Source organism: Rhinolophus ferrumequinum, chromosome 17 (genome assembly GCF_004115265.2).
Source record: "Rhinolophus ferrumequinum isolate MPI-CBG mRhiFer1 chromosome 17, mRhiFer1_v1.p, whole genome shotgun sequence".
Taxonomy (NCBI): Eukaryota; Metazoa; Chordata; class Mammalia; order Chiroptera; family Rhinolophidae; genus Rhinolophus; species Rhinolophus ferrumequinum.
The window spans coordinates 516,956-540,578 of record NC_046300.1 but is presented as its reverse complement, the minus strand read 5'-3'; positions in this window follow the sequence as shown (position 1 = coordinate 540,578).

The window sequence follows — 23,623 nt, the reverse complement described above, 5'->3', positions numbered from 1 at the left end:
GGGCTCTGACAAAGACAGCTGCTGTGAACATGGCTTCAATCTTTCTAGGGTAAAGAGCTAGGAGTGGACAGGCTGGTTCATCTGCCAGGTGTCTGTTTCACTCTGTAAGATACTGGTGAGCTATTGTCCAAGGGGGTCGCTTCGTTGAACATTCTCACCAGCAGTGGGCGAGAATTCAGTAGCTTCACATCTGCTTGTGATGGTAAGACTTCTTAGTTTTAGCCATTCTAATTCTAAAAAAAAAAAAAAAAAAAAAAACAAGAATCTGTGTTGGTCTGTCACGGTGGCTTTAATGTGAATTTCTCTATGCCCGGTGACATTGGGTACCATTTCATGGGCTTTTCTGCCATCTGTATTTTCCTTTTCTGAAGAGTCTGTTCATATTTTTTGCCTATATTGTCAATCAGGCTTTCTTATCTTTCAGAATTATGTGTATATTTTGGATACAAACCCTTTGTCTGATACGTGCTTTACAAATACTTTCTACCAGTCAGTGGGTTGTCTTTTTACTCCCTTAATAGCATCTTTTGAAAACACGTTTTAATTTTAATGATGGCCAGTTGGTAAGTTTGTTGTTTGTGCATCATGCTTTTGGTGTTATATCTAAGAAATGTTTGCGTAACCCAAGGGCACAAAGAATTTCTCCATGTTCTCTTCTAGAAATGGTACAGTTTTAGGTTTAGTAATTAGTTCTTTGACTTCATATTTGAATATGGTGAAAGATGGGGAACTTCCATACCGGTATCCGAATGTTCTAGTTTTCTTTGTTGAAAAATCATTCTTCCTTCATCGAACTGCATTTGCCCCTTGGTCAAAACTCCATTGTCCTAACCTGTGCAGATGTGTTTGTGAAGTTTCGACTCTGTACCACTGATCTGTTTATCTAACTTGATGCTAATATCACAGTGTCTCCACTACTGGAGCTTTTCCCCCGACTTTGTTCTTTTTCAAAATTGTTTTGGCTGTTCTAGGTCCTTTAGATTTTCACGCACATTTTAGAATAACTTTGCTAATTGCAAAACAAAAACCTGCCGAGATTATGCCTGGGATTTTCAGTTATTGAGAAAGTGGTATGGAAACCTCCCATTATGGTGTGTGGATCTGTCTTTGTCTCCTTGGAGTTCCATAAGTTTTTGCTTCATTCGCTTTGAAGCTCTGCTGTTAGGTGCACAAACATTTTATATTATTTTGCCTGCTTGACGAATTGGCCCCTTTATCCCTGAGAACATTCTCGGCTCTGAGATCTCGGTTGTCTGAGGTTAGTACAGCCACCTTGGCTTTCCCTCAAATAGTGTTTGTGGCACACCTGTCACCAGCCTTGTAATTTTAACCTATGTGTGTCTGTATATTTCAAGTACATGTCCTGGGAGCAGCTAATAGTTGGTTCTTGTTCTTTTTACCAGTTTCACAATCTCTGCATTTTCATTGGAGATTAAAGACATTTTTACATTTGATGTGATTAATTTTAAATCTTTCATCTTGCTGTTTATCTTCTATTAGGTTGGTGCAAGAGTAATTACGACTTTTGCAATTATTTTTAACCTGCTAAACCGCAATTACTTTTGCACCAACCTAATAGTTTAGATATCTGTTTTGTGTTTCCTTTCCTACATTTTCTTTCTTCTTTTGGCTCAACTGTTTATTTTTTTAAATTGTACTTTGCATCTTTTATCAATTTTATTAGCTGAAAAACGGAGGGGATGTTTTATTGATTGCTTCAGGACTCATAGCGCATGCCTTTCACTTGTTCTTTAGCAGCACGTGAGAGGGCTCCGTTCACATACTAAGAACCTTGTAATTGTGGATTCACTGAGCCTCTCTCCTCCTGGCCTTGTTATTGCCAGACATGCTACTTTCACAAAAGTTGTGCTCATATTTTCAATCAGGTTTACTTATCTTTGAAAATTATGTATACATTTTGGATACAAATCCTTTATCTGATACATGCTTTACAAATATTTGTTTAAAAATCAAACTCCACACCCTGGTGTGAGATTATTTTTGTTTAAACACTTAATTTTTGTTTAAAGAGGTTTCAGTAATAAGAAAAACCCCGTGTGTGTTCACCCAGGCAGCTAGCATGTGCCGTCCTCCGTCTCCCTTCACGTGCTCCCACATTCCCATCCGGCATCATTTTGCTCTGCGTGATGGACATTCCTCCAGCTCATTATAACACAGGTCTGCTGGCAGCAAATTGCTTTAGCTTTTGTGTATCTGAAAGTCTCTAGTGCAGTTCCATTTTAAAAAGATTTTTACTGGACGTAATTCTGCATTGTACTTGACCATTTTTTCTTGTCTTTCAGTTCTTTGCAGATCTCATTCTACAGGTTTTTCATATGTATGATTTTCAACGAGAAATATGCTGTCTCCTCATTTGATCCCCTGTATGTAATGCATCTTTTTTCCTCTGGCTGCTTTTAAGATGTTTTCTTCCCACTACTTTTAAGCAACTTGATTATGATGTGCCTTTATGTAATTTTCTCCATGTTCTTTGTTTTGCAGGGTGGTTGAGTTCCTTGGATCTATAGTTTTATCATTTCCATCCAATCTGGAAATTTTTAGACATTATACATTCAGATGTTTTCCCACACTTCTTTTTTTTTTTTTTTTTTTAAGATTTTATTGGGGAAGGGGAACAGGACTTTATTGGGGGGAACAGTGTGTACTTCCAGGCCTTTTTTCCAAGTCAAGTTGCTGTCCTTTCAATCTTAGTTGTGGAGGGTGCTGTTCAGCTTCAAGTCCAGTTGCCATTGCTAGTTGCAGGGGGCACAGCCCACCATCCCTTGCGGGAGTCGAACAGGCAACCTTGTGGTTGAGAGGATGCGCTCCAACCAACTGAGCCATCCGGGAAGCAGCTCAGCTCAAGGTGCTGTGTTCAACCTTAGTTGCAGGGGGCAGAGCCCACCATCCCCTGTGGGACTCGAATTGAACTGGCAACCTTGTGGTTGAGAGCCCACTGGCCCGTGTGGGAATCGAACTGGCAGCCTTCGGAGTTAGGAACACGGAGCTCCCACCGCCTGAGCCACCGGGCCAGCCCCCCACACTTCTTTTTTAAGGACTCCAATGACACATTTATTCAGCTGCTTAAAATCACCCCACAGCCTAATAATTTTGTTCATTTGAAAGCATTATTTTCCCCTGTGAATTCATTTCAGGTACTTTCTGTTGCTGTGTCTTCAAGTTCACTTACTTTTCTTCAGCGACGTTAGATCACCCACTGATACCATTCGGTGTATTTCATCCCAGATGTCACAATTTTCCCTCCTAGAAAGCAGATCTGAGTCATTTTTTCCATTTTTCATGTTCTACCTACCTTCTCAAGTATGGGGAATAAAGCTGTATCACTTTAATGCCTTTTTCTGCTAATTCCAACACCCGCGTCAGTTCCAGTTCAAGTTTGGCCATTTGATTTTCCTCCTCATTATCGTCTTATTTTCCTGCGTTCCTGGAGGTTTGTGATAAGACACCGAGCACTGGTGATTGTATCTTTTTGGGTGTTGGATATTTTACACTCGTGTAAATGTTCTTGAGCTTCGTTTTGGTACACAATGCAGTTATTTGGAAATTGTTTGATTTTTTCCACTTTCCTTCTCTAAGATGCATTAGGCAGGAGCAGAAGAGGTCAAACCAGGGCTAGTGAGCACTAATTATGACACCGGCCTGCCCCTCCCACGTCCCTGGGAGCTGCCCTTTCCCACGTGGCTGGAGAGCCTGGACGCTCTCCTGGCCCACCTGGGGCTCTGCCCTGCCTGTCCTGGCCCTGTGGGAGGTCTTTGGAGGCCTCTGGACCTGTCACCTGCTGCACAGGTCAGTTCTCTGCTGCGTATCTGAGAGCGAGCCCCTGCATTTCCCCGGAGCTCTGTGCGCTGCCCCTCCCTGTGTGCCCCTCCAGCTCCAGCCTCCCTCTCCCCACGCTCAAAGCTCTGTCTCTGTGACGAGGGAATCCCAGCCCTTCCTCCGCTCCCTTCCTTGTGGTCAGGCCTGAAACCCTCACGTCAGTGAGCCGAGTCGGTGGCAGGGCTCACCTCATTCTTTCCCTGTTTTGCTGGAATAACTTTCCTTCATTGCCTGGTGTTCAGGTCTTGAAAGCCGTCCATTTATTATACTTTGTCTGGTTTTTCCATGGTTTCAGGTGAGAGGATAAATCCCATCCCTGGTACTTTACAGCAGCTGGAAGTAGAAGTCCCTCTCTTAGTCTGTTTTGTTAAGTAACACGCGCCCTGATTCCTAGTGGCAGGCCCTAGAAATGTGTGTGCACTCTTTCTAAGTGGAAAACTTGCCAAAAGGTCGACGTAACATTCTCCTAACACACAAAACAGCCATGGAATCGCTTCCTTGCCAAGATATCCAAGTCTGTTTATTAGTTAATATTGCACTGAAAAAAATATACATTCTCAAAACATTGTCAAAAAGACAATAAGCACCATGCTTTCTACGCACCCTGGGGGGTTTAAGTACCCCCCTCCCTCTGTCTGTGCCCCACCCCCGACCGATGCCTGTGCGTCTCCCAGCAGGCCCCGCCCATGACAATTTCTAAGCAAGTTTGTTGACAGAAAGCCACTAGCTGCTCTAGCAGAGGGTTGTGTTAGTTTGAGGACCATTGAATACAGCACTGTCTCCAATTTGTCACAATTTGACGCCTGTGCTCAGTAAGTCACGTGGCTCTGTGTGGGACAACTCCACGAAGGGGTACTGTCCAAACGTCCTGGTTTAGTGGGTAAAGGGTGGGCGGCCACCCAGGTGTTGTTTAAAGGTGATGCATGACATTTGGAGCCATGAGGTTTTCTGGCAGCTTTCCAGACCTTGGTTAACCCCCCGTTTCCATCCTCTGTGCTGGCTCTCTGACAGGTATCACTGCTTGAAGTTAAATGTTAAGATTCTGCACCGCTGCTTATCATATTCTTATTTTCATATTGTGGCAAACCTACCTTATCCTGTCCCAGGGAAGGCACAGAAATGGCACACAATGTGAAATCAGGGTAAGAACGTGGGATTGGCTGTGCGGCAGGGATGTATGTACACCCCAGCTCTGTCACTCACCAGCTGTGTGGCCCTGGGCACGTTACTAAAGCTCTCTGGCCCACAATTTCCATCCATGCCCCTGTAAAAAAGGAAAATAATGCAAAACCTGTGTGTGGCTCAAATAAGAGAATGAACGTAAGAGTGAAATGTCTGCCACCGGGAAATGCTCGCTCAGGTGACATTCGAGGGACCGGTAACCCTGTAACTAGGATCAGCCTGTGCATTTTCACCACCCTCCCTCGTGACTTCCAGCATAGTGGTAACTCTCAGAGTCTACTGGGCCCTCATTTTTAAGTAGCTGATGTGTTATCTTGCTATTCTTGCCAGAGGTCTCAAATCGGCGGTCCACAGGCAAACTGCAAACAGCTTTTAAACATTAAAACCAAAATTAAGAAAAAAGAGATTTCCCATAAAATCCAGATTTCAATCAAAATTCAGCTCTCTGGCTTCTCTCTATCTTGGGAGCGTTTTGTAAGTGTGAACTCACAGTTGCACCCGCCGTGATAACTGGGAGCTGGGGACCGGTTGTCGCGTCGAGCAGGCAGATTCGTCAGCTCCCGACCGTCCCCTGCGGTCCCTGTGCCTCCCCACACCGGGCCGAGTGTCACCCTGAGTGTCTACCCTCCTGCTCCTTAGTGACCCTGCGTTAGGCCGCATGTCCTCCCGGAAGGAAATGCATTAATGTTCTCAAAGTATTTTCAAGGGAGTCTGATTAGATAGCAGGCATCTGTGCAGGGTCTCCACCCTGGAACATAATCACAGCAGTATTTGTGGACAAGTTCTGGGCACTGTGTCCTCGGTGGTTTGGGCAGAGAGCTCAGGTTGTCCCCAAACTGGAATTCTTCCTTGTTTCCTTAGGATGAAAACATAATATGAGTTGGGCACACGTTAGTCACTGAACCAAATAACTACTAAATATCCTTTTCAGTTTGGCGTGTGGTTTGAGTACGTGGGAGCTGTGGTGCTATAGCTTTTGGGCAACACCACTAAAGAAGGACGCGTGCTCCTGTCCTGCCCATTCTTGTTTCCTTGGGGCCAGACTGTGGCTAAGATGGCTGGAGCTGGAGCAGCCATCCTGTAATCTGAGGTAGCAGGCAAGAGTGGAGGATGGTGGAACAACAACTTATTTTATCATCTCTTCTCAGTAATTCCTTTTTATGTCGATTAATTTATTGCATTTTAGTATCGTGTATGTGTTGTGCTGTACTTTGTGACAGATTTATTGAGATGTAATTCACATACCATGCAATTCACTCACCTGACATGTATGAGTCAGAGCATTTGGTGTCCTCACAGCCGTCACCAGGATCAGTGGTGCATGTCCTTTCTACTTGCGTCCCCCTGGCTGGAGCGAGTCACACAGCCTTGGACAGCTAAGCACCTCCAGCTAAGGGAGGGTCTTACACTGACGGTGGAATCTCGCAGAATAACACAGTCTGACACACACAGTGCCCCCCAGGGTGTGGTCGGGCACCGTAGCCAGAGGGGATGTGGTGGAGACACCAGTCCTGAGGAGGTTTATTGTACATTTCTAGGTTGGGTTAGCTGAGGCCAAGAAATGGCCCCTGTTTTCTTAGTGATCTGGAGAAGACGACGACAGGTCAGTATTGGAAGGAAAGCTGGAGGAAGACACTAAACCATAGAGAGATAACCAGCTACCTCTTTCTAAGGGGATGGGAAGGACTAAGCAATCGGGGTAGAATGAGAATTCTGAGGACTTAAAACGAGATAGGCACCTGGAGGTGTGACGAGGAGGGAGGTTTGCCTGCTGCCTCCATACGGAGAAGCGAAAACTTAAGCTGGGATAAGCCCAGATCGAGACAAAAGAACGATACACTTATCATTAACACTATATAATGTAATGATACATTATAAGTTAACACTTAGTAAACACACTATTAAACCCAACACGACCAAAGAAACAGCAGCTCAGTAGAAACCGCCACAGTTGAAGGCTTAGGGTTTCGGGGGAAAGCGGAAAATGGGGGAAGACAGCAGGAAATAGGACTTGCCGGTCTGACCTGTCTCAGTGGCCGTCAGTGGCTTGTTACCCTGGATTGTGAATCCTGTACTTGCTGCTTACGTTTCGTACACTCTTATTGGATGCTGCCGCTGGGTGGAGTTTTCTATTCTTACAACCACGTGACATAAGCACTATTGGTTTCATCCTATAGAAGCAGAAATCGGGTGAGAGGGGCTCAAAGCTTTCCTCTCCTACACAGTGGGTAGGTGTTAGAAACAGGGTGGGGGCCCAGGGTTTTTATGAAATGTTGTAATTTTCATAGATGATACAGAGAATTTTCATGAGTGGCCGTGTTCGTACTGTGTGACCATCCAGTGGGGGAGGCTTGCTGTAGTAACAGCCCCGATTTCAGGGCCTTGAAACAGCTTCTCACATCCTTTTCTCTTTGGAGCACAGAACAACGGGTTGTCTAAATTGCATGCCCAAACTTCAGTACTCCATGTTGCCACCATCTCCTTTTTTTGACAAATTCTTACTTCTGTGTGAGCAGTTTAAACATTTTTGAGCATGCAAAATGAAATCAACACCTACCGATTTCACTGACAGGTTGAAGAATAAATGATCATATGCAAAAGCATTTCACGCTCCTTAAAGAGAAAAAAATCACATCAAATTCAAGATATGACAATACCAATAGTTCCTGTCATTTCAGATTGTTTAGCTTCAATATAAAGCATCCAGATCAAAAGTGAAAATAAGACTTGACCACATGAAATTTGCCAGCAGAGTTTCTATCAAACTTTTTATTAAAGGGCAGAAGTCAGCAAAATCTTCAGGAGCGGGGAGAATAACATTGTGTTACTATGTCTAAAAAGATATTGAATTTGTTTTTGACACATGGACAGTGAATTTTGGTTTTGCATGTGTGGGGGAGAGGCTATGAAGAGAAGGAGATATTGGCAAAGACTGTTGTTGGTTGTCCCGTTGTGGGCGTAACCCCCACCGTGCGCCTGAAGCCATCGCTGTGATAAATGTGTAGTCCCCCATCTGCCGGGATTAGTGATGTGACATTCATTTAAGAACTAAATATGCCTATGGAAAGTATCATTGGCCTTTGAATGTCAAAGGACAGAGATTTACAAGGACACTCATTCCAAACTAAACCATTCAGTATGTGTCCCTGAGTCCTCACTCAGAAGCCACAGGAAGTGTAGCAGCCTCCATTCCCCAGGAGAAAAAGGAGGAAACGTCTCCCAAGTGGAAACCCGTAGAAATAAACCCCAATTTCTCCTGATTCTCCTTTCAAGCCATCTATTTGTGTTCTATCATTACAAGTATTTAAATGGCATATAATGACAGTGACGTGGTTCTTTGAAACAATAGAATTTCAGAAGCATAGTTTTGTTCTTCAAGCCATGGATTCAGCGGGACATGACGCGCTGTGTTCTCGTGCCGCCTCTCCCTTCATCTCAAACATCCAGAAGGAAGACTCTGCCTGCTCCGTGGCCGGCCATCGTCGCTCCACAGCCACGTGGTACCTGAATTTGCCTTAGAATTTCCTCTCCGCTTTCATCTGCTCTGAGTTCATGAGTGCAGCTATCCGTGACTGCTGAGCGTGCACTTCTGCTCATGACACGTGCGTGTGTCAGAGGCTGCCCCAGTTCATGGGCGTGTAAGTATTACCACCACTTGTGTGGTCCCTTATACCTGCCAGAGGCTGAGAGGTAGGAAAGACACCCACACATGTAAACAAATAAATGAAGAGGCTATAATCAGAGAATATACGTCCACAAAGAAAATAAAACAGAGGCTAAGAGAGGGCGGTCCGGTCGCAATGGCCACATATCGTGTTTAGGGACTTGAAGCTGCTCTAAAAATTGTTATGTCCTGAGGAAAATGACAAGCAAGAGCAGGTTCAGGAGAGAATGACATACAAAGGGAGGAGGGAAAACAAGGCCCAGAGTTGGGCCAGCTGGGCTTGTTCCCAGCGGACAAGGTCCCCTGTGTCGTGGCCGGCCTGCTCCCTGCCCGACTTACGTCCCTTCCCAGCACGGGGAGGCCGTGCCGTCGTGTGGCTGGGGCACCGTCTAGAGCCGATGGACTGGGATTGACTCTGGGTTCTGCTGCTTCCTCCTCAGTTTCCTCATCTGTGAAAGGGAATTGCACTCACCGGGGTTCCCACAGGACATAGACAGCACACCCCAATGAGGCTACTTTGGGGATTATGTGCAAAGGGCTCGTTACAGAGGTGTGGGTGGGGTGGAGGGAGAGCACGAGAGGCCATGGCTGAACTCAGAGGAAGTAGCACGAGCCCTGTCCCTACCTCCAAACCCCAGGAAGCAAAGTAGGGAGAGGTTACTGGAACCTGGAAAGGGAGAGGGCACAGCTGGTTTGAGAGCAGCTGCGGCCTTCTGGCCATGGACGTACCAGCCTAAGATGACCTCCTAGTGAGAGGGACACTGCCAGGCTGTGCCCCCCGCCTCCACCCCCTCCACCCCATGCCCCTGCTTGGCGGAACCAAGCTTGAAGCCAGGTGACGAGAGCCACGGTGCAGGCCACACAGGAGGGTCTTTGGGACACAGAGCAGCACGGACAGTGCCTCTGGAGGGAGAACCTGGAGCAGCAGATCACACATGTACCCACCCTCTCACGTGGTCTCTAGGAGACACGAACAGGGCATGCAAAGGCTCAGTGCCAGGGCACTCTTTAAAATACTCAGAGACAAGAATGGCAAGTGGCACATGCTGCTGAGGCCACATCGGCTGGCGGTGTATGTTCTGTCATTTCCAGACGTTTTGCAATTCTTTCTCATCTTAAAAAACACTTGGCGCTGTGTTTGGGGTGCAGAGCGTGCCATACACGTTGGTTGCCCGGGTGATGACACAGCAGACACGTGTCACACTTCTACACCTGTCTTTTCTCCACCCAGTCATCCCCTCTGAACTGTCCCATCCGCATGAATAACGTGCACGATTTTCTGAGAACTCTTGCTAGCCCACCTCTGCATGCCAAGTCCTGAACGTCTGTTCTAAGCTTCCCAGGGGGTCCGTCTGCATAGCCCCGTCACAGGCACTCAGAAGCCCACTCGCCTTCTCCCTCCACCCACTTGGCTCTAGTCCCCAGTACCTGGAGAGTACGCAGTCAGTGCCAGCACCCCGCAGCCCCCAGCCAAGCCCGCCTCCAGTCCTTCCCGCGGGGCTGTCTGACTGCACCCTGCCTCCCACTGGGCTCTCACACGCAGCCAGTCATCTTTCCCAAAAGTCTGTCAACTCAGGTCGTCTTCTGCTTAAAACCCTTTGCTGGGTGTAGTTTGAGGATTGCGTTTTAATAAGTTACTCAGAGGACTCTGCCATTAAGCTTTGAAAGCCAGTGATGTAGGAGGTGTGCCCTCAGCCAGGCCACTGACACAGCCACCCAAGGAATTTCTAAACCCTGTCTTTCCCAAGGAGTTTCCCTCCCTCCCTCCCTCCCTCCCTCCCTCCCTCCCTCCCTCCCTTTCTCTCTCTTTCCTTCTTTCCTTCCTTCCTTCCTTCCTTCCTTCCTTTTCTTTCTCTCTCTTTCTTCCTTTCCCATTTTTTAATATAAACTATGGTGTCAAACACACCTGAGTTCAAATTCAAAATTATATGTATTATATTAATCATTGAAATCTAGAAATTGGGTATGGAATAACCTGGATTAGATGTTTTTAGCATTAAAAAGGGTTTGACTAATGGAGCAAAGCTAAATCCTTGAGGAATAAAGATAAGTACATGAATCCAGTCACAGGCAAATAGGTTACAAAGCTAAGAATCAGAATTTAAATCATCACCATCACCATCGTCGTCCTCAGGGCTGCTGAATGTTTACTATAAACCATCTGACGAGCTTTGAGCTAAAGACATGCTATTTGACTTGATGTCCACAACAACTCCATGTTAGTGATAAGGCAACTTGGGGATGAGAGGTTGAGTAACTGACCCAAACACATGTAAACTGTCAGTCTCTTAGACCTGCCTGATCTCTAGTCCGGGACACTTGTGTGCTACGTTGAAAATGCACCTTGACACTGCCAAAAACAGGAATCGAAGCCAGGGTACTCCTCTTGGAAGGACTTCCCCATGAGAGGAAATATTGATAGATTTAATTTCATAAATATTGAAGCTACTGTAGTTCCTTAAAGCAGCACGAATGAAATGAAAAGACATGCAACAAATAAGGAAACATTGAAAACATATATAACAAAAGATTAATGACTACTATACAAAGAGCAGTTAATATGAAAGTCATTTAAAAAGTAAAGTAATAGATAAGAAGAAGAAATTAAATAAGCACTAAACAAATATTTTTAAAATATGTTCCTTTTCCCTAGTAATCAAATAAATGTACATCAAGTCAGTGAAATAACATGGATTGGACCAGCCATCAACCTAAAAAGCATTGACACTAGCAATTGCACACAGTCTCAGCAAAGACAAAATGAAACAGGCACTTTCCTGATGGGATTCTAAAGAGGAAAACAATGTGACAATTTATAGCTAAGCTCTGAAAATATACAAATTGTTTAGCACAGAAATTTCACTTATAGGAATACATCCTAAGGAAGTTTTGAGGCTGGATGCTGATGTAGCAGTGTTTTCAATTCAATGTTATTTATACAGATGCATAGAAGTTACTAGAAAAAAAGAAGCAGGTTGGCTCTAGGATATAGAATGAATGAGACAAATTTTAAAAGATCTATGTGCAGAGAAAAAAAAACAAGAAAGTAAACAAAGATGGTATTAGCTACATTACAATGTTTTATTATTGCACTGAACACATTTAGCATTAGAAATAAGAAATTACACTTCTTTTGAAAGAGGGCAGTGTGATATGGAAATATTTTTAAAAGAGACAGCACTATTCATTACTTAACTATAAAAATACCTAAAATAGGAACAATTATAAAACTGTGAAAAGTCGCTGTAATGACATTATAAATTTATAAGGGGGAAAATGAGAAAGGGATATTTTATGCATGAAATTTGCAGTAGCCCACACAATTAGAGATAATTGGACACCCCAGTGACTCCAGATGGAGAGGGAAGATGTTTTCGCTCTTGTAGGAGGGCCTGGGGGCTGAGAGTTGCAAACACCTTTGGAAAGCGGCTTGCAGAGCCGATAGAGCAAGGAGTCTTCCATTTTCTAGCAGCAACACAGTCAGCGTGGCTGTGATCTCACCGATGAACTTGGCTGGTGTACTAAAAACAGTGATAAACTCAGAGCTTCTGCTTCCTATTGTTTTCAATTGTAGTCATAAAACACAAACTAAAACTTAACGTCGGAACCATTTATAAGCTCAGTGGTGTTAAATACATTCATGTTGTTGTGCAAGAGGTCTCCAGAATGTTCTTATCTTGCAAAACCAAGACTGCATGCACATTAAATAACAACTTTCCATTTGTCCCTCTTCCTGGCCCCTGGAAACCACCATTCTACTTTCTGTTTCTATAAACGTCACTCCTTTACAAACCTCTGATTAGTGGAATCATACAATTGTTTTGTGACTGGCTCATTTCAAGTAGCGTAACACTCGAGTTTCATCCATTTGTAGCCTGTGGTAGAATTACCTTCATTTTTAAGCCTGAACCCCACTCCATTGTATGGACCACATGACGTCCATTCATTCATCATCATCCATGGACACTTGGATGGTAACTATCAAAACAAATCCCCGAAAATAACAAGTGTTAGGGAGGATGTGAGGATATTGGATCCATTGTGCATTGCTGTGAGAATATGAAATAATTTAGCCACTACGGAAAATAGTGTGCCAGTTCCTTAAAAAATTAAAAACAGGATTACTACCCAAAAGAACTGAAAGAGGGTCTGGAAGAGGTGTTTGGTTACCACATATGTACGTACACGCCATGTTTGGAGCAGCATTACTCACCGTGGCTAGCAGGCAGAAGGAATAATTTTACCATGATTCATGTACGTATATTACTTAACCAAAAGGTGAAGATCCCTTAAGAAGTCAGAATCCTGCATTGTCTTTGCACAAGTACTGCAGTAGGGCTATGTCCGCAGTGATGGAAAGTGCTTGTGGGGGCTCAGGAAAACATTCATAACGGAAATGAGTAAGAACGTCCCCACTGGAGAGGCGGGAAAAGGTGTCCTGGAGAAAGGAACAGCGTGTGCAAAGGCCCGGAGGCATGACAGAATATTGACGTTTCAGGGCATTGCAATTATTTTGGCATGTCAAATTCTCTAAGAGGCTCTGTATAGTTTCTTTAGTCCTCCTTTTGATCTTCTGATGCTATGGTTTGATGTAAGATGGTCTCACCTATTCTTCATGACCCACCTGAAGTCAGTCCTATCTCCTTCACCAAGATTCCTTCTTTTCTTTCCCATGGATCATGTTTTTAACTTAAGAGATGATTTTTACAGCAGTTTCAGGTTTAAGAAAAAACGGGGTGGCCGGTTAGCTCAGTTGGTTAGAGTGTGGTGCTAATAGCACCAAGGTTGCCGGTTTGATCCCTGCATGAACCACTGTGAGCTGCGCCCTCCTTCAAAAAAAATAAAAATAAAATATCACAGAAAGTACAAAAGTCCCATTTGCCCGGCACACACCCAGTTTCTGCTGTTACCATCTTGCATCAGTGTGGTACATTTGTTACAACTGATGAACTGATGTACTGTAAACTAAAATCTATAGCTTCCATTAGCGTTCACTCCTGTGTTTTCCCGTTCCGTGGGCGTTGACAAGTACTAATGTCCGTACCCACGGCTGCACCATCTGCACCGCCGTACAGAAGAGTCTCACTGCCCCAACCCGGGGCTCCATCTACTCAACCCTCCCCTATTCCCCTGCCCCTGGCAACCACTGATCTCTGCTCTCTCCATAGTCTTGCTTTTTCCAGAAAGTCATATACAGTGGTACCTCGGTTTTCGAACATAATCCACAAGTTCTGAAATGTTCGAAAACAGCCGACAGCTAGGCCTCAAGATCTTGCACTCAGTGGAAGCCGTGTGACATGTTCGACTTCTGAGTCGTGTTCAAAAACCGAAGCATTTACTTCCGGGTTTATGGCATTCATAAACCAAAATGTTCATCAATGGAGACATTCGAAAACCGAGGTACCACTGTATTTAGAATCACACAGTGTGTGGCTTGTTCAGACTGGCTCTATCCCATGGGTTTTGAGAAGTTAAAACTTGTGTGGAAAGGTATCACAATGGCCCTGTGAACCCGACACAGATGTGACGCACAGAGCCACGGAAGCTGTGCACTGCCACCTCTAGGGGGCGCTGTTCACGCACACTCTCATTGGCCTGGAGCTCCAGATAACAGAGGCCTTTGATGGCTGTCACCTGTCTCTACGCCCTCTTTCCTTTATCCCCGGACTGGATTACAGGCATTTTTAGCACAAGGTCCATTTATTTCTAGTTCTTACCCAGGCCAGTGGAATGACTTTCCAATTATGAGAACCTGAAAAATGCTTTTTTTTTTTTTTTCATTTTATTTTAGTTAAAATTGGAGGCAACAAAACTTTTGTGCTTTATCCCAGGCTTGGTGCTCAAAGCAGAAACAGAGTTTTAGGTTTATACATCTCCATAAAGAGATTACTTTTTGAAAATCTGACAGGCACAACCTAACTTTTAAGGGCCTCTCCTTCTCTAAGGTCGGGGGAAAGAGAAATGGGAGGAACAAAAGGAAGTGAAAACGAAGTTGCCCGAGAGCTCTGCACAGCGGTTAGTGCGGGGTCCGCGCTATGCGACACTCTCATTGACCTGAATGACCTGCAGCACAGTCCTTTCCTTTGTTTGACCTGAACACATCCATGCGTTTCTCTCAGCTCTCTAATTCAAAGGACTAATTCAAAGAGCAGTTTATATCAAAGCACTGCTGTCCTTTTAGTATCACATCCATGACAGGCCGACGAGTGACGTTTGATTACAGCCCCTGCCTGTTGCTGACTGTTTGGTCTCCTAAATAATTCTGGGTTACACTGAACTCAGGATATCACGGAAAGAATCTACCCAATGGCAAATGCTGTACACATTAAATAAATGTGAAAAAATAGGCTTCATAAATTCTTAGGACATCTCTAGAAGAAAGCACTCAACAACAGCCTCTCTAAGCCTGAATGTTACGTTTTGAATCAGTTTTATATGATATTTACGTACTGGGTATATTTTATAAAGATTCTCCTTGGTACACATGTTTCTATCGTTCTTCAGCTTATAAAGTGTGTCATCACTGGAATTATGTATTATTGTCATACAGAACTTGTTTTCTAACAATAGTGAGACTATGTATGTAGCCTTTAAAGTAAAAAAAGTAAAGGAAAAAACTCAGAGCATTTGTCATCTCAAGTCTTGGGGGTGAACTTCAGCCATTTTCCATGGAGAAGAAATGCTATACGGCTGCCAGTGTGATTGTTTGCCCGAAATCATGAAGAGAAAAACTGCTGACGGGCATTGTAGGAGGTCCAGTCTGTTTAGACTAACTTCCTAGCGTATCTAATACTATATGGATGAATATACACGATAAAGGTTCTAGAGAACAAAAATTTCTAAAGGAAAATGTAAGTGTCAAAAGCATAGCAAAGTCAGGACCTGTGATCTCAAATTGATGGCGCCTGTCTCATAATCGACCAGAGTGCGGGAGGCATGTTTCGAAGATCCTTTATGTTTATAGCTAAATGATTAGAAACGATCATTTAGCAATATTTGAAATGTGGGTTGATCGTACAGGTGTATAATTTAATCCATGTCTACACGTTTGTGTTAGGGCTCCATCTCAGAACTTATGGTAGTTCTGCGAGGCCTAGGTGTGTATCAGGCTGCAGTCGGCAAATGGAGCTGGTGTCAGAAATGGGTTTCATTTGGTTTCTTGGTATTTAAAAAATATATTATTGTCCCACATTAACAAATCAAAATACTGCACATAAAACCTAGACTTCTGATTGATCTTGAGAAACGAGAACATCTAGAAACACTGAATTCAGATTCCCATGTCACAGTAGCTGAGGGACTAACGGCTCCCTCCTTTAGTCAGAATACCTCAAGCTCTGTTTTGAACAAATCTCTGCCATTCGCTGTTATAGTCTACCTACTCTGTAGTAGCAGCCTGGCTCTGGTACATATTTAAATTGGTAGCATAAACTATTTCTGACTGAAATCCATAAACCCAAACCCTAGCCCTTATAGGTACAAGGCAGAGCCCAGACAGCTGCTCACCAAACCCTTTTACCCCCTTCTTCCGAGCACACAGCTAAACCACATCTGCCAGCTTCTTTTGCAGTTGGCTTTGGCCCTGTCATTTGCTCTATCCAGTGCAAGACGGGTGTGACCCTCTTTTTTTTTTTTTTTTATCTTCTGGCATCTAATGGCTAGACATTAACAACCCAAGTAATTTTGGAAGCTACGTGTGCAAAACTGCAGACGCCATCAGCCTGGGTTCTTGCACAACGGCCGGGAGGACACGTCCCCATAGGCCTCCACCCCACAGAACATGGGATTCTAAAGTAACATTGTCTTACGTTACTGATATTTAAAGAGTTACCTTGGTTAATCCAAGATGTAATTGTCTCTTCATCCAGCTCTACACGCTTCCTACCAGGAAATCAATCCCAAGGAGAGAAAACGAAGGGGGAGGCCAAGGAGGGGCCATCTGTGTCTTCTCTTCCACAGCCGGCTGTTTCTTCTTTCACTTCACTGGCACGTCTTTGATGGCTTCTTACCCCTCCCTCAGGCCTTCCTCATATTATGTCCTTGGGCTTTTGTCTCATCAGGGTGTTCCGGGCTGAAATACAAAAGCACCCAGTCCGAACTGGCTGGACGAGTAAAAGCGTTGTTGGCTCCCGTGTTGGCATTCCGGAGGCAGGCTGGCTCGCGAGCAGGGGGTCCTCCCAGGAGCGCTCTACTGTCGGCTCTTCTCTGATGGGGTCTGACTTCCACAGGCCGGAAAGGAGTGAGCTGGAAGCACGAGGGGCAGCTCACAGAGTCCAGGGACGGCCAGAGACACGGGAGCCCGGTGGCCCTGGGATGCGGGTCCCCGGGTCTGATGGATGGTGTGTGACGCACGAGCGTCGCGGGGAAAGACCTTCCAGCGGGTTGTGCATCCCAGCGCAACATCCCAAAGTTACATTCCAGGTGAAAGATTCTCTTTGGCTCCACGGCATCGGCTTAGTGAAAGGGCGTCCCACCGAAAAAGCCCTGGGTGTATGTGACAGGGATTGTAATCCTCCCCAAGGAGGCATGCGTGTCGGCCCACGCTGTGATACAAATGCCCAGGGGACCCGTTTCGCATTCTGTCGCATCTGGTGGGTTTTAGAGTGCGCCGTGCCGAATGCTAGTGTCTTCATTTGCTTGTCACACCATCAGCAGTTAGGGGAGAGTATTTATTTCTAACTGGACATGGTCCGCGGGGAGTTGCTGAGACAGTCTGAGCAGCTGCCTTAAAGAAACAGATATTCCGCGAGTGGCAGCCACCTACTTTGGCATGAGGACACAGTGCCTGGGGAGGAGTGGCTTGCCCTGGTATTGCACCACACAGTGGCACAAAACACCACCGTTTGCAGTCCCACGAGGAAGGGCTGTGCTGGGGAGCAGGCGTGATGATCGGCTGACCATTCGCGTGTCCTGCCACATGAACTGTGAGGCTGGCGGGGCCGCAACGGCGTGCTGTCTTGGAGCACCCCCACAGGTCAACAGAGCTGAGTGTCTGCTTCAGCCGTCAGTTCTCATCCAGCTCCCACGGGGACAAAGTACCTTAAAACAACAGCCTGGCATCGGCTGTCGTTAGAGAACAGAAGCAGGTAGCTGTCGCCTAATTTCAACACAGCGGGTCAGGGCCACCCCTGGCAATTTAAAGTCTTTCAAATACCATGTGATATCACATATATGTAGACTCTAAAAAACAAAATGAACAAACAAAGCATAAGCAGACTCATAGATTCGGAGAACAGCTGATGGTGGCCAGATGGGAGCGGGGTTGGGAGCGGGGTAAAAGGGGAGGGGCTAAGAAGTGCAAGTCACTGCTAGCCACACGGTGCTCACAGGCTGTCAAGCAAACGGGGGGTGTGGTCTGTATCGTAATAACTACGTACGGTGTCAGGTGGGGACCAGACTTATCAGGGATCACCTTGTAAGTCATATAAATGTCTAACCACTACACTGTCACCCGAAACTGATATTAAGTTGTATGTCAACTGTAATTGAAAAATAATTTTTAAAAACCAGTAGAACAGCCCTTAGAGCAATCCATCCATCCATCAAACAACCACTAGAATTTACAAAATGTTCCTGGGAACAGCTGTCTAGAATGCTTTTCAAAACGGAATAAACTCAGTGAAGGCCAAACTGAAAATCAACCCTTTGATTCACATGAATCTCTTTTCTGGTGCGGAATCAGTCTAATCTCAGAGAAAGAAATTGTAAGACCTTGCCGCATGCAGCATTCTCTCAGATCGTCAGTGATTTGTAAGACATTACAGAAAAGGAAGGAAAATAGTACAGCTTGAAATGATCCCCCAGAATAAGAAATCAGACCTTTCTGCTTTCCTCTTCCTTTGCTCCATCTTCATCATTTTCTCCTTCCCTTCCTACCTCCGTCTCCTGCTCCCTGTCTTCCATCATCAGGCCATAATTCAGTAGGCTTCTCTCTGTCAGCCTCAGAGTCTAGGAGAAGGCTGGTCCACGCCAAGCCAGAAGTTCACACGAGGGGACGTGTGCACAGCATCCCAGCCTGAAGGTAACCTTGCGTCTGCGCCGCAGGTGTGTGTCGGCTCTCTCCCCCACCGTCCAGCACCTGGGCCTCCGCTGGGGAGTGACTTCCCCACGCAGAAGTGAACAGCTTGTCACCGGCAATGCACCGCACAGCAGTGGGACATTCGTGGTGTAGCTGAACCCCTCGTCCCTTTGCAGCTGGACAGAGGCCTGCCCCGTGGCCGAAACAAGGGCAAACCATGGCCTGAAGGCCAAACCCTGACTGCTCTGTGTGCAGGGCTTCTCTGGCAAACACCACCCCCGTCTGACTCCTCCATGTGTCAGCGGCTCCTTTCGCACCCTGTCACAGGCAGAGAGGCTGCCACGGGCCACACGGCCAGAAACCTGAAAACACTCACTATCTGGCCTTTTCCAGGAAAAGCTTGCCCACCGTCTCTGGCCTGGAACTCTGCTAAGGGCTGTGGTGACAGAGGGGACAGGCTGCTCCTCTCCTCACAGACCAGGTCGCCTCATTAGATGGGAAGTTGATCGCAGAGCAGACGTTTCATTAATTTAACGCCATAAGGTACATTTAGTGAATGTCAGATGTGTGCATAGTGGGTTCACTTTACGTGGACTTCAGAGAGCAGAGAGGAGGTCGGTGCCATGTGCGCAGGCCCACGATGCAGTGGGCCCCGTGCAGTGGGCAGGGCTTGAATCACAGCAGGTCACACTGGAAAGCAGCTCCAAAGTCACCTGGTCCCCGGGTTCCCAAACATGGGGCCTGGGCTGGTGTCAGCTGGTGATGGGTTTTCCCCTAATTACCAACAAACTGAGAAAAAGCATCAGCACGTGGAGGGGAGTTTTGAGGTCGCCCTTTCCCACATCTGCCCAGGTGGACGGTGTCTTATCCATGGCGGGCTTCCTAAAGCAAAATGTATAACCTCAGAATCCATCTTCCCACACTTGTGCTGAGACGTCCCTCCTGGAAATGGCACTGGGAGTTGACAGGGGTCACTGCTACACCCGTCTGCACCTGTCGCAGGTGGAGTTGGACACCTGGCGTACGTTAAAGTCCATTGGCCGTGAAATCCAGGAGCCTGGGAACCAGAGGACAGAAGAGAGTCTCGTCCATGTTTCGGCATCCACACCAGTCTCACCGAATGGCTGGGACGAATGTCAGCGAGAAGCAGAGGCTCTGCACAGCGGGCGAGGAAGTTTCGTGTGGACATGAATTCTGTCGATTTCCTCAAACTCGGGGCGTCCTCTGCATTGGGCCTGCACCCCATGCTCTCAAGGCTCCCGCTTCCACTCAGTGTTGTCAGCACAGAGTCCAGGTGATGCTGTCAGGGCACCTCCCGCAGGGAGGCTCAAGTGCAAGGTCACCGCGCTGGCCGGTGTGGGGCCAGCCGGGCCCACAGGCGCCAGTGTCTCCTGTGAGAACAGCACAGGCAGAGCTGCCAGGGTCCTTGCAGGGGCATGAGGGTGTCACCTACTCAGGAAAGCCCAGAGCTAGTCTGCTCCCCACCTGAGTGTAATGTCCTGTGCAGAGGAATTCTGTCATTCCCAACGCTGCCTAGCAACCAGTGGCATTACCCTCCTCAGGTTACCAGGGGAACAGAGCCAGGAAATTAACCAAAAGGTGAAGTTCTTATGCAGAACTACTGTTAACCCTTTGTGCACAATCCTCTTCTTGGCCCTTAGAAAGGCAGCTGACAGGGGCATGCATCCTCTGAAGTTACCAGGGAAGCTGAACGCCAGGGTGTCCCATTCAGAAAAGGGGAGTATTGACTCTGTCCCCTAAGGTCCCAGAGGTTCCGAGTTGCTGTAATACTGTGAATAAAGAGCTGTTTGAATAACCGGCACCCTCTAATTCTTAACACCTCTACCCGAATGCCTCCTCTTCCTGGAAGCCCTCCCTGATCACCCTGACTGACGGGCGCCCTTTTCGGCTATTCTCTGTCCTACACCTTCTTCTCTTCCTTCCACTAAATACTAATTGTAAGAGGCCTTGTTTGTTTCCATTTGGGAGTCTCCTTCAGGAATTCTCTAAGGCATCTAACTTCTTGTCCAGAACATTGCATGTACTGAAAACCAGTGTTCATTTCACGAAGGAATGGATGGATGAAGCAGAGGGCTCCAGGCCGTCTTCGTGGGTCTGAGGTCCGTTTTGCGGTTTATATGCTGAAGCTTTTCTTTCACTTTTCCAAACGTAGGCCAAGGTTCACGTGGTTTGATGTCTTTCCCCTGAAACTTCGAGCTGTGCTTAGAACTGCCTCAGGGTCCACGGACGTCTTTCTGACCATGTTCCAAGCAGCCATGCGTTCCGTTTCAATGTCATTTCAAGTGCGGAAGGACACAGTTGTCCCATGTCCGTGGGCACTTCTTTGGGGTGTTCAGCTGGGATTCTCATTAGTCGGTGGCTTAAGCATGAAGTTTGGCTCAGGAAGTGAGGACAGTGTCTCTGTTCCCCTACAGATCGCTTTGAAAAGACCCAACCTCAGAATTCAGCTACCCCAGAAATCGAGGGAGAAATGTTTCCCCTGTAATCCGAGGGAAAAGCAGTCCTTCCACAAAGCTCTGAAAGTTAAAGGTCCACCTAAGAACGTTCACATCATGCATGAAGGTAAATACGCTTCCTTACGACACTTTTGATCAGAACCTACGTTTTCCAGCCAATGCCTGAGAAGGGAATTCTGGGAAAATGTCAGTTCCCCCGTTGCAGGCTCCTTAACGCCAGGGGACGTCACAGCAGTCGTTCCTTTCCTGCTCCTCTGTGCCTAATACATGTTTAAACTGCAAAGGGAAGCTGGCTTCCCCAGTAGAGCATAGACTCAGAGTGTTTGCAGCCAGAATCCTGCTGTGAGTCCCTGAAAACACACCTGGGGCCAGTGAGGGCCGTGTCGGGCGTGGATGGCGGCCCAGGAACCCTGTCTCGCGTGGTGGCCGGAGGTGTCTGTGCTCCCAGGACAGGGTTCTGGGGTGGCCTTGGTCTCAAAACGCTGTGCTGGAGTCTTAGTGGCCCAAGTCTTAGCGGCCAGTGTCTCCTCAAAGGTGAGAAAAAGGGAAGAGGCTTCTTTGCTGCTGGTTTCATGTCTAACTCTGCCTACATGTCCTCGGGGACAGAAATAGGTAACAAGAAAAGTATGTAATGCTTTGGGCTGCTGGGCTCTTGGTTTGCCTGTTAATATTGAAGGATGGGGTGTCTTATAGGTGCAGGAGTTCTGAGCAGCTTTCTGAGCTCAGAAGCAGGTGTCATGGTGTTGGGGGCTTCTCACCAAAGTCTGAAGTGGAAGGAAGCAGCCTTGGGAAGGGTGCCGTCTTAGGGCAGATTGCTCAGAGGTTCATCTGTCATTTGGGTGTGTGACCAAAATGGTGTTGTGTCCTTTCCAAACATGACACCATTGGTCACACAGTATCCCATCATCTCCAGAATGGCAGCTCTGTGTGCTCATATTTTGACATAAAAATGGGTAGAGACCACGTGGACACTACTGTGGCTTTTTAGTAATTACTTCTTCTCGCCCGTCTGAGAAAACTCCGTTGAATAGGACAGGCCAAGGCAAGCCTTCTCAGAAAGTGACGTGACATGCAGAAATATGCAAGTTGAAACCACAATGAAATAGCACTTTTGAACCTATCAGAGTGGCTAGGAGAATGCTTGTATCCAGTGTCAGAAGCACTGTGAGGAAGCAAAGATCGTTCCGCATGCACTGATGTGGGATTGTAATGTCGTTTATCCCAGCAATTTCATGTCTGGGAACTTACCATTGGAAATAACTGGAAAAATGTGCAAAGCTGTGTGTTCAGGGAAGTTCACTGACGTGTGATTTATTGAACAAAAATAAACGGAAGCAACCTGAGTGCCCTAAAGCAGGTGACTGGTAAAATATGGTGCCAGAAAACAAGCCCTTCCGTAGGCGATGTGAACAGACGACTCGCTCAGCTGTTCTTGGGCTCACCGCCTGCTACGTGCCGGGCACTGCTGTTGGTCCTGCTGATTCAACAGAACAGACAAAACCCTCTCTTCCCAAAACGTGCATTCTGGTGAGACAGACAGCAGGTGGGATAAATCGGTAAAGTGCAGTGTCTTAGGCAGTTACGTGCCTGGGAAAGTCAGGCATGCAAGGGATGAAAGCACCCAGGGATTCGAGGCGGGGAGGCCTTAGGGGACCAGTGTGCTGTGGCCAGGAGACTGCCTGGCTTATTGTAGCCCATCCAATAAATGCTTGTTACGTATTTACAGGTGGCCTGAGACAGAGGGATGCTGAGTGAGCACCTCACAAGGGCTGTTTGAGAGAATCCAGTTAGTCCAGTCGCCTGGAGCCTGGTTTGCATGCTGGGTGGGGGGTGAAGGGTGGTACGAAATGTCGAGCCCATCCGTGGGTTTCATTCTGAAAGGTGGGGAGCCCTTGACAGATGCTGAGCAGGTGATTAGCTTAATCTGTTTGGCGTTTTAGGCGAATCACTTTGGGAGCAGTAAGTGGGGCGGGCTGGCGGGGGCAAGCCTGGAGAACCACCGGTTGGGGTGTCACTGTGTGACAGTCTGCCGCCAAGCGCCCCCATCCCAGAGGCTTCTGCAGGCTGGCCCCAAATGCCGACACTTCCTGTGTGCTGGTCCCTGAGAGCACATCCTTGCCCCAGAAGAGAGCTCGGGGGTAGATAAATGCACCTCGGGACAGTTCTGAGACATTTTCAGTGGCCTCAGCAGTGACCCTCGTTAGCATATTCATTTTTGTCCTCCCCCCTCACTTCCTCACAGCACTTCTGGGGGGAAGTCCCTCAAATATACCACTGCACCCAGATAAAAAAACAGAGGAAGCATATATAGGGAAATTTTAGAGAAGCTAGTTGATGAAAGCCACCAGGAGGGAGAGGCAGGAGGGAAGACCCTGAGGGCCTGAGGCCGCCAGGCACATGGTGTGGGGACAAGGGGTCCAGGCACGTGGCGTGGGGACGCGGGGT